The sequence below is a fragment of the Lithobates pipiens genome, unplaced genomic scaffold (assembly GCF_037356315.1).
Source record: "Lithobates pipiens isolate NorthernLeopardFrog02 unplaced genomic scaffold, aLitPip1_a1.2 Scaffold_3, whole genome shotgun sequence".
Classification (NCBI taxonomy): domain Eukaryota; kingdom Metazoa; phylum Chordata; class Amphibia; order Anura; family Ranidae; genus Lithobates; species Lithobates pipiens.
The window spans coordinates 188,500,292-188,509,981 of record NW_027507790.1 but is presented as its reverse complement, the minus strand read 5'-3'; the positions used below and the strand labels follow the sequence as shown (position 1 = coordinate 188,509,981).

Below are 9,690 nucleotides of genomic sequence, written 5' to 3'. Positions count from 1 at the left end.
AGAACGGAAGGCGGCGGCGGCGGCGGCGGCGACGGAAGACCGGGCCACCGCCTGTAAAAGAGCTATAAGAAGGCGCGGTGGCCCGGCAGAAGAACCGAAGGCGGCGACAGAAGAACGGAAGACGGCGACAGAAGACCGGGCCACCGGACCAGGCGCGGTGGCCCGGCAGAAGAACCGAAGAGGGGGACAAGACCCCCGAAGTCGGGAGAAGAGGCCGGCGGCGGGGAGGAAGAAAGCCGGACTCCTCCGCTGGCAAAAGAGCTACACACACATAGCGGAGGAGTCCGGCGAGAAGACCCCCGAAGACGGAAGACCCCCGGCTGTGCAATAAAATACTTTTTCTCTGTGTTGTGTGTTTTATTGTACTTTATTTCACAGGTGAATGGGTAGGGGTACATTGTACCCCATACTCATTCACATAGGGTGGGGGGCCGGTATCCGGGGGCCCCCTTATTAAAGGGGGCTCCCGGATTCCGATAAGCCCCCCGCCCGCAGACCCCGACAACCAACGGCCAGGGTTGTCGGGAAGAGGCCCTTGTCCTCATCAACATGGGGACAAGGTGCTTTGGGGTGGGGGGGCCGCACGCCCCCCCTCCCCCAAGGCACCCCCCCATGTTGAGGGCACGCGGCCTGGTACGGCTCAGGAGGGGGGGGCCGCCCGCTCGTCCCCACCCCCCTTCCTGGCCGGCCGGGTAGCGTGCTCGGATAAGGGTCTGGTGTGGATCTGGGGGGGACCCCCACGCCGTTTTTTCGGCGTAGGGGGTTCCCCTTGGAATCCATACCAGACCTAAGGGCCTGGTATGCTCTCGGAGGGGGAACCCACGCCAAATTTTTTTCAGAAATTTGCCGTCGAGTTCCCTCTTGAGAGCTGATAATTCTGTCAAAGTCGCCTCCGTATAGACGGAGATCCGACTTGGAGGCGACCTCCATTGAAATCAATGGGTACCTGTCGCCTACAAGTCGGATAGAAGTAGTACAGGAACCTTTTTTGAAGTCGGAGCGACTTCAGTAGCGTGCATTAACACGGCTCTCATTCACTTACATTGCTTTTTAAATGTTGTCCGACCTGAGGCGACCTGAGGCGACTTGGGGCGACCTGCAGTCGGATCAGGAGTTGCCCCTGTGTGAATGGGCTCTCACACTAGGAAACGCTGCATGTTCTACTACCTAAGTGCTGTGGTTTAACCCCCTATTACAAGTTATTTGTAATATAAAGGTTAAGAAGCATATGGTAAGGTCAAAGTGTAAAAAAAAATTACAAACATATACACATACGCAAAATGCATTTTGGGTGTCATTAACAATTAATTGGCAGCTGCGCAAGTCTTCTAAGGGCTCTTTGAGTTTTGGTAAAGCCAATAAAATATATAAGGGAGAATTTTATATATGTGTAAGAGAGAGTAATATATAGTTTTATATATATATATATATATATATATATATATATATATTAATGTGTATGCGCCTCTAGAATACTTGTGGGTTTGACACATAGTGTTAATATTCATTCCATTTAATACAAAGTATGCCTTTTATTTTTATTTTTTTACAACAGTGAGAGCTGCTCTTGAAATAAAAGAAAAAGTAGTGTTTCTTGGAGTCCTTATTCTTAAACCTCAATGTTTACATAGCTTGATATCCCATGGGGCTTCAGCTCTCTAAGAGTATGATCATTGTAATGTGCCATCCATGGGCAGACAAAGAAAGCTTGGTTCCTGCTTTGTGATTACAATAATGTGTTATTTATGTCATTGTGCACACATCACATAAAATGTTCTCGTTGTGTTTTTTTATAAATATTCTTATGTTTACCTACACTCTAAAGCTGAAAAATATAATTTCCATATGAAAGCTGCCACATGGGTACCAATTATACAGTCATATCTTATTATCCTAAAATTGTTCTCTGTGTGAACTGGGCTGTTGTTTTAACTGCTGCTTAAAGCAAACCTTTTCCTTTGGTAAACTAACATGAAGTAGAATCTGAGATAGAATTAAAGTAGCCTCGCAGAAAAACCTATACAGTGCCGCATAGGTCCTGATGTCTTTCTGATTTGGAAGTGCTGATGCAAAATTGAGAGAGTGATGGGCCCCAGTTGAAAGTGTGAGGAAGCCGGAGGGAGTGCATGTGGCTGTTAAGATGCTGGAATTTGTAGTAGCACTGCTCATCTACTGCAGCTTTTTCAGCTAACAGGCTGCAAATCCAACTGCTTCCACGAGGATGAATTTTGTCATCTAATTATGTGCTGATATCCATGCCTATGATAATGAGGTAATGGCTTTCCTTCTTTTGATCCACCATACTGCAGTCTAGCACTGCTTTGTTTTGGTTGCTAGTTAGCATTGACTGGTGCTCCTAGTTTAGTAGTAAACTGGATGGACTTGTGTCTTTTTTTTTTTTTATTCAACCAGGCTAACTATGTACCTGGGAACAGACAGACCTGAAAAATGGTGTTGGTCGTTGTGGCTCAGACCCTGGTAGAGAACATAGAAATAGGTCTGGATTCTGGAGGAATATACAGTATTTCACAAAAGTGAGTACACCCCTCACATTTTTGTAAATATTTTATTCTATCTTTTCATGTGACAACACTGAAGAAATGACACTTTGCTACAATGTACAGTAGTGAGTGTACAGCTTGTATAACAGTATAAATTTGATGTCCCCTCCAAAATAACTCAACACACAGCAATTAATGTCTAAACTGCTGGCAACAAAAGTAAGTACACCCCTAAGTGAAAATGTCTAAATTAGGCCCAATTAGCCATTTCCCCTCTTAGTGTCATGCCACCTAAGAGGTCTCAGGTGTGAATGTGGAGCAGGTGTGTAAAATTTGGTGTTATCGCTCTCCACTCTCTCATACTGGTCACTGGAAGTTCAACATGGCACCTCATGGCAAAGAACTTTGAGGATCTGAAAAAAAAAAAGAATTGTTGCTCTACATAAACATGTCCTAGGCTATAAGAAGATTGCCAAGACCCTGAAACTGAGCTGCAGAACAGTGGCCAAGACCGCATTTTAAAAGGATAGGTTCCACTCAGAAGAGGCCTCGCCATAGTCAGCCAAAGAATTTGAGTGCACATGCTCAGCATCATATCCAGAGGTTGTCTTTGGGAAATAGACATATGAGTGCTGCCAGCATTGCTGCAGAGGTTGAAAAGGTGGGGGGGGGGTCAGCCTGTCAGTGCTTAGACCATACACATCAAATTGGTCTGCATGGCTGTTGTCCCAGGAAGGGGGAAGGAAGCCTCTTCTAAAGATGATGCACAAGAAAGCCTGAAAACAATTTGCTTAAGACATGGATTAGTGGAACCATGTCCTGTGGTCTGATGAGACCAAGGTAAACGTATTTGGTTCAGATGGTGTCAAGCGTGTGTCGCGGCAACCAGGTGAGGAGTACAAAGACAAGCATGTATTGCCTACAGTCAAGCATGGTGGTGGGAGTGTCATAGTCTGGGGCTGCATGAGTTCTGCCGGCACTGGGGAGTTACAGTTCATTGAGGGAACCATGAAGGTCGACATGTACTGTGACATACTGAAGCAGAGCGTCTTCCCCTCTCTTTGGAGACTGGGATGCAGGGCAGTATTCCAACATAACGACCCCAAACACACCTCCAAGACGACCACTGCCTTGCTAAAGAAGCTGAGGGTAAAGGTGATGGACTGGCCAAGCTTGTCTCTAGACTTAAGCCCTATTGAGCATCTGTGGAGCATCCTTAAACAGAAGGTGGAGGAGCGCAAGATCTCTAAAATCCACCTGCTCCGTGATGTCGTCATGGAGGAGTGGAAGAGGACTTCAGTGGCAACCTGTGAAGCTCTGCTGAACTTCATGCCCAAGAGGGTTAAGGCAGTGCTGGAAAATAATGGTGGCCACACAAAATATTGACACTTTGGGGCCAATTTGGACATTTTCACTTAGGAGTGCATTCACTTTTGTTGCCAGCAGTTTAGACATGGCTGTGTTGAGTTATTTTGAGGGGACAACAAATGTACACTTTTATACAAGCTGTACATTCACTACTTTACATTGTAGCAAAGTGTAATTTCTTCAGTGTTGTCACATGAAAATATATAATAAAATATTTACAAAAATGTGAGGGGTGTACTTTTGTGAGGTGCTGTATATTCCTCCAGAATCCAGACCTATGTCATATTGCTACACTTAGAGGCACCTCTCTTCTATACTCAGTAGTTATATGACGCTACTTGTATATCAAGTCAAAATGTATTTAAAAATTCTTTCCTTGCAAAACGCTCTTAAACCAAGGTTTTACTGTATTATAGAAATGCCTTAAATTGATCAATTTTCCTTTAGTTTCAATCGGTTAACTACATTCCAGATACATCAAAACAGAAGATGTGCAGAGTCTTCCAATTTATTTTCTTTAGAAAACCACAGCCAAGAGTAGAAAAGTCTCTGCCAGCATGCTGTAGAGAAGGACCCTTGCTCACTGTGTGGAAGCAGTGGTCTGTCTGCAGGTGTCCAGCACTCCCCTTGCCAAGTCAAACGTAGAATTCTTCAGTCAGCCAGAAAATGCGCTTTGCTAATTAGAAAGCTGTAGGTGTGACTTGGAATGGGGCTTGTCAGAACACTACCTAGAGAGCCCTGTGTGTACCCTGACTGTGGCCTTTTGTTTTGATACATCTGGAATGTATTTAGGTGACCTAAACTGAAATTCTATTGGGCTTTAATGGCAGATTTTCCTACTAAGCAATCGCTTTCAAAGATGGTGTTCCGTCAGATTAGGCAATCCATCAGATCTGTTATTGGAAGTGATGTTACCACCAAAAATTGCTTACTGCGCATGTGCAATGCGTTCCAGCATGGCCTCTATGCGTTCCAATAGGTTTTTGCATTCTGACAGAACATGAAGGCGGTGACCCAGATCTTGTTACACCCAGGCAAGTCTGGAACTTCACACTTGTTTTAGCAGTAAAGTCAGCTTATATAGTGGAATACAGTATTGTAAATCTGTGATACTGTTTTCGTGTTAAATTTGAAAACCAACAAGGCTGCAGTCATAAAACGGGGCTGAGGACATTTTTTGATATCCTAAAATAAGCGCGACATTCTAGACTTGCCTGGCTTTAACAAGATGTTCACTGCTGCCTTCGTGTTCTGTCAGATTAGGAAACCTATTGGAATGCATAGTGGCCATGCTGGAACACGTTACGCATGCGCAGTAAGCAAACTTTGTTGGTAACATAATTTCCATTACCAAATCTGATGAATCGCCTAATCTGACAGCACAATGGCACTTACATTTAACTTCACAGTGCTTCCTCTGCTGCTTGATCCTTCATGGCTGCCACTGCACATTGCAAAACCTGGTATTAGGGAGGATGTGACCTTAGTTATAATGAAGAGAAGAGTTGGTGGGGAAATACTGAGAATGCAAACATAAGGTTGTTTAGGGGGGGCGGGCTCTTTTCTATCAGTGGTGTTTATAAATGGCAGCTGGTGCCAAGGGATTTTAACCACTAGAGATCCGCGCTATAGCCGAATGACGGCTACAGCATGGACCTGCTTTGCCGGGACTACGTCTGTTGACACCGTCCCGTGCACGAGCGGCCTGCGCTCTGTGATCAGCGAGTCTATGAGACTCGCCTGATCACAGATCAGAGCAAGGGGTCGATCCCGACCCCCTTACCACATGATCAGCTGTCAACCAATGACAGATGATCATGTGATCACAACAGAGCCGGTAATCAGCTATTTTTCCTCCTTGCGCTGACAGCGCGAGGAGTAAAAAAAAAAAGCCGATCACTGGCGGCTGTGAGAGGGACTTCGGTCCGATCGCGGCGAGCTGGGGCCAGCTCATCAGTGCCCACCTGCCCCCTGCCAGTGCCACCTAAGTATAGGAAAAAGTGCCACCCATTAGTGCCACCTATCAGTGCCCACAATCTGCCTCAACAATAGTGCTGCACCTCAGTGCCACATATCCGTGCCCATCAGTGCTGCCCATCAGTGCCACCAACAGTGCCCATCAGTCCCATCTATCAGTGGTACTTAGTGCCCATCCGTGCCATTTTATCTGTGCCCATCTTTGCCCATCAGTGCCGCCTTAACTGTGCCCATCAGTACTGCCTTATCTGTGCCCATCAGTACTGCTTTATTTGTGCCTATCAGTGCAGCCTATCAGTGCCCACCAGTGCCGCCTAATCAGCGCATTTCAATGAAGGAGAAAAATTACCTGTTAGCAAAATTTTATAACAAACTATTAAACGTGATTTTTTATTTTTTTTTGATTTTGCATCTTTTTTTGTTTAGCAAAAAATAAAACTCCCAGCTGTAATTAACCACTTCCCACCCGGCCAATGCATATATACGGCCGGGTGGGAGCCGCCTGCTCCTGATAGGACGTTCAGGAACGTCCTTCAGGAGTAGCGGGATCGCGCGCGCGCGTGCCCGCGCAGCGCCGCAATCCCGATGTGCTCGTGTCACCCGGACACGGCACATCTCAGATCGGCAGGAGGGCTCTGTGATTGGCCCTCCTGATCACATGACGGCCGTGTCCAATCACGGCCGTCATGTGATGTAAACAAACAGCCGGTTGCTAGGCAATCGGCTCTCCTCTCCTCACACGGAAGTCACCGCTGAGGAGAGGAGAGCAGAACGCTGCAGCCGGCTGATGATCAGTGAGTATGGGCTGCTTTTTACAGCTTTTTACTCACTGATCATCAGTGTAGTGTAAACACACAACACACCACACAGTACAAACACAGTCCCCACATATGTCCCCAAAACACACATGTCCCCAAAACATACATGTCCCCAAATAATAAAAACACATGTCCCTAATAATAAAAACATGTCCCCCACATATGTCCCACTAAAATCACATGTCCCAATGATTATCTGCACACATATGTACGTGATCACCTGCACACATATGTACATGATCATTTGCGTACATATGTCCGTGATCACACAAACCAATTATTATACACTTAACGGAATTTTTTTTACCAAAAACATGTAGCAGAATACATTTTGGCTTAAATTTATGACAAAATTTGATTTTATTGGATTTCTTTTCAAATAGAAAAAAGAAAATATTGTTTTTTTTCCAAATTTCCGCTTTTTTTGCGCTTATATCGCAAAAAAAAACGGAGTCGTGAATAAATAACACCAAAATAAAGCTCTATTTGTGCGAACAAAATGATAACAATTTCATTTGGGTACAGTGTAGCATGACCGCGCAATTGTCACTGAAAGCGCTAGAGCGCTGAAAGCTGAAAATTGGGCTGGGAAGGAAGGGGGTGAAAGTGCCCTGTATTGTAGTGGTTAAATACCACCAAAAGAAAGCTCTAATTTGTGTTTATTTGGGTACAGTGTTGTATGGCCACGCAATTGTCATTCAAAGTAAACATCAGCGCTGAAAACTGAAAATTGGTCTGGGCAGGAGGGGGGTTTAAGTGCCCAGTAAGCAAGTGGTTAAACACACCATAGTAGCCGGGACTGTCAAATTTCAGGGGGAAGTGAATACTTCCACAGCCCCTGTTTTTTTGGAAAACGCCAGAACTAAAACATGCTACCTAGTTTTTTGTTTTTTTTGTTGTTTAGGATAGGGCTGAGCAGCTGTGTTTGCTATAAGTGAAGCCAAATAAAAAACAGAAAACTCAGCACAAGGGACATACATTAGTCATGCTGATGCCTCTTCTATTAGTTGAAATCCTCTTCCACCCATGCCTCCCCTATCACCGTCACTGCAATCTTTTGGTGCAGTGGGGGTTAATACAACTAAAGCCCTGTATGCACAGGCCAAATGCCAGCTAACATTCGAACCATGTGTATGCCAGCCAGTACGTTTGGTCGGCTTTTGTCAGATGGGCAAGCTGGAGAACCAGCAGCCGACTGGCTCCTGATCCACACTTTCAGGCAGGAGCTGGCAGTGTTCTAGCGGTGGGGGACGTCCCCCTGTCAGAATACAACAGCTGAGTGGAGGAGCTGTACCAATGTTGGATCGTGGGTACAGCCACTCCAACAGAAGCTGACAGGTTCTTTTTTTATTCAACCCACTGGTTTGAGCGGAAAAAACGAATCGTGTGTACCAGTTTTAAGGGTCTGTCAAAGGCTCTTATCAAGAGAGCCTGACCATGCCTGATCTTTTCCACTGAACTGTTTCATTCATAGAAGCCATACTACAACGTTTATGGCTGAAAATGGACCTAAAAATGGAGAACAATCGGATGATTGATCGCGGTTCTTGGAAGCTGCAGTAACGTCTTTTTATGAATGAAGTGGCTGGGCAGAAAGGGCAGTCATAGTCGGACTGCCCGAGAAGGTAACTTGGAGTTCCTCCAGAGGTTGCTAAGGGTTCCTTCAGCTGTGGCTACTTGACCTCTTCTCTTTTTTGTTTGTCTATATAGTTCAGAGCCAACTCTACTTGTCAGAGTCATCTTTTTAGCTCTCTCTCTCTCTTCCCACTGACCACCAATGCAAGGGACATTTTTCCCACGGACTCCCAATAAATTGTTTATAGCAGGGGTTCTCCAAGACCTGAACAATTTTTTTTCAAGGGTTCCTCTGTGAAAATAAAAAAATAGCTGATCTAAAGTGTAAGTCTCTGGGCAAAATCTTTCATTTTGGATAGAGTAGGGAAGGGTTAGACCTTTTGTCAAGGTCAGGCTTTCTGTCTGTGTCATCTTTGAGGAGATTCACCCAACTATTTGCAGTGTTGACCATACTCACCAAGAAAGAATGTGAGGGGAAATCCAAAAGCGTACCCAAAGCAAAGTTGAGGGAAAAACTTCCAACAGTCTTAAAGTGGTGTTGCACCCAAAAAAATAAAAAAAATCATGAAAAAAATAAAATAAAATTTGGAAAAAATTCTTTTTTTTTACTCGCCTCTAAATGGCTGTTGCTAGGGGGTCCCTCGTAGTCTGCCTCCTTTAGTGCCGGGGCTCGTGACATCACTTCCTCTCGGTGCAGGAAGGGCTCAGCTCTGCCCCCTCCCTCTTGTCAATCATCTGGGACACATGATAGGTCGTGCGGTACCGCTCACGCATGCGCAGTGGGTGCCCACAATTACAATGCCGGCGCCGCTGAACAGACGGGGGACGAGCGAGGCTTCAATCCCCCGCATCGCTGGACCCTGGGACAGGTTAGTGTCCGATTTATTAAAAGTCAGCAGCTTCAGTATTTGTAGCTGCTGACTTGTAATTTTTTTTTTTTTTTAATGGCAACACCACTTTAAGAGAGGAATTCCACTCCCTTTGGATATTTCTTTTAACTTCATGCTGCATTTTTGGAACAGAAAGTGAATGAAATGTTTCCTCAGTAGTTCACAGCAAAAGCATTTTAAATGTTTATGCATTTGTCAGCCTTTAAAAAAAAGTTTTTTTTAATATAAAAATACAGTACAAAATAAAAGCTATTTCTGCATGCAAATTAACAGACAATACTAAACTTTACCTATGAATTTAGACATCAGTGATCAGGAATGCTTTTCAGTTAAAATTCATAAACCACTGAGGGCTGCAGAAAGCACCAATTTGACATGCCTGATCAAAACGGATGACATTGTTCTGTACCATTGTAAGTAATATGCAGCTAAGCATGCAACAACGATCCGTAACGGTGCCTAAATAGTTGCATATAAAATCAAAATGTAAGAAAGTTAAAGTGTATTTAAAGTGATTGGTAAAGGTTATTTTTTTTAATAACAAACATGTCATACTTACCT

The 9,690-nt window shown here is 44.6% G+C and overlaps 1 protein-coding gene across 1 annotated transcript in view; it reads left to right on the top strand.

Annotated features, from left to right (window-relative positions):
- Nucleotides 1–9,690, top strand: part of SREK1IP1 (SREK1 interacting protein 1) — a 149,184-nt gene that overhangs the window by 112,534 nt on the left and 26,960 nt on the right. The window lies entirely within an intron of this gene.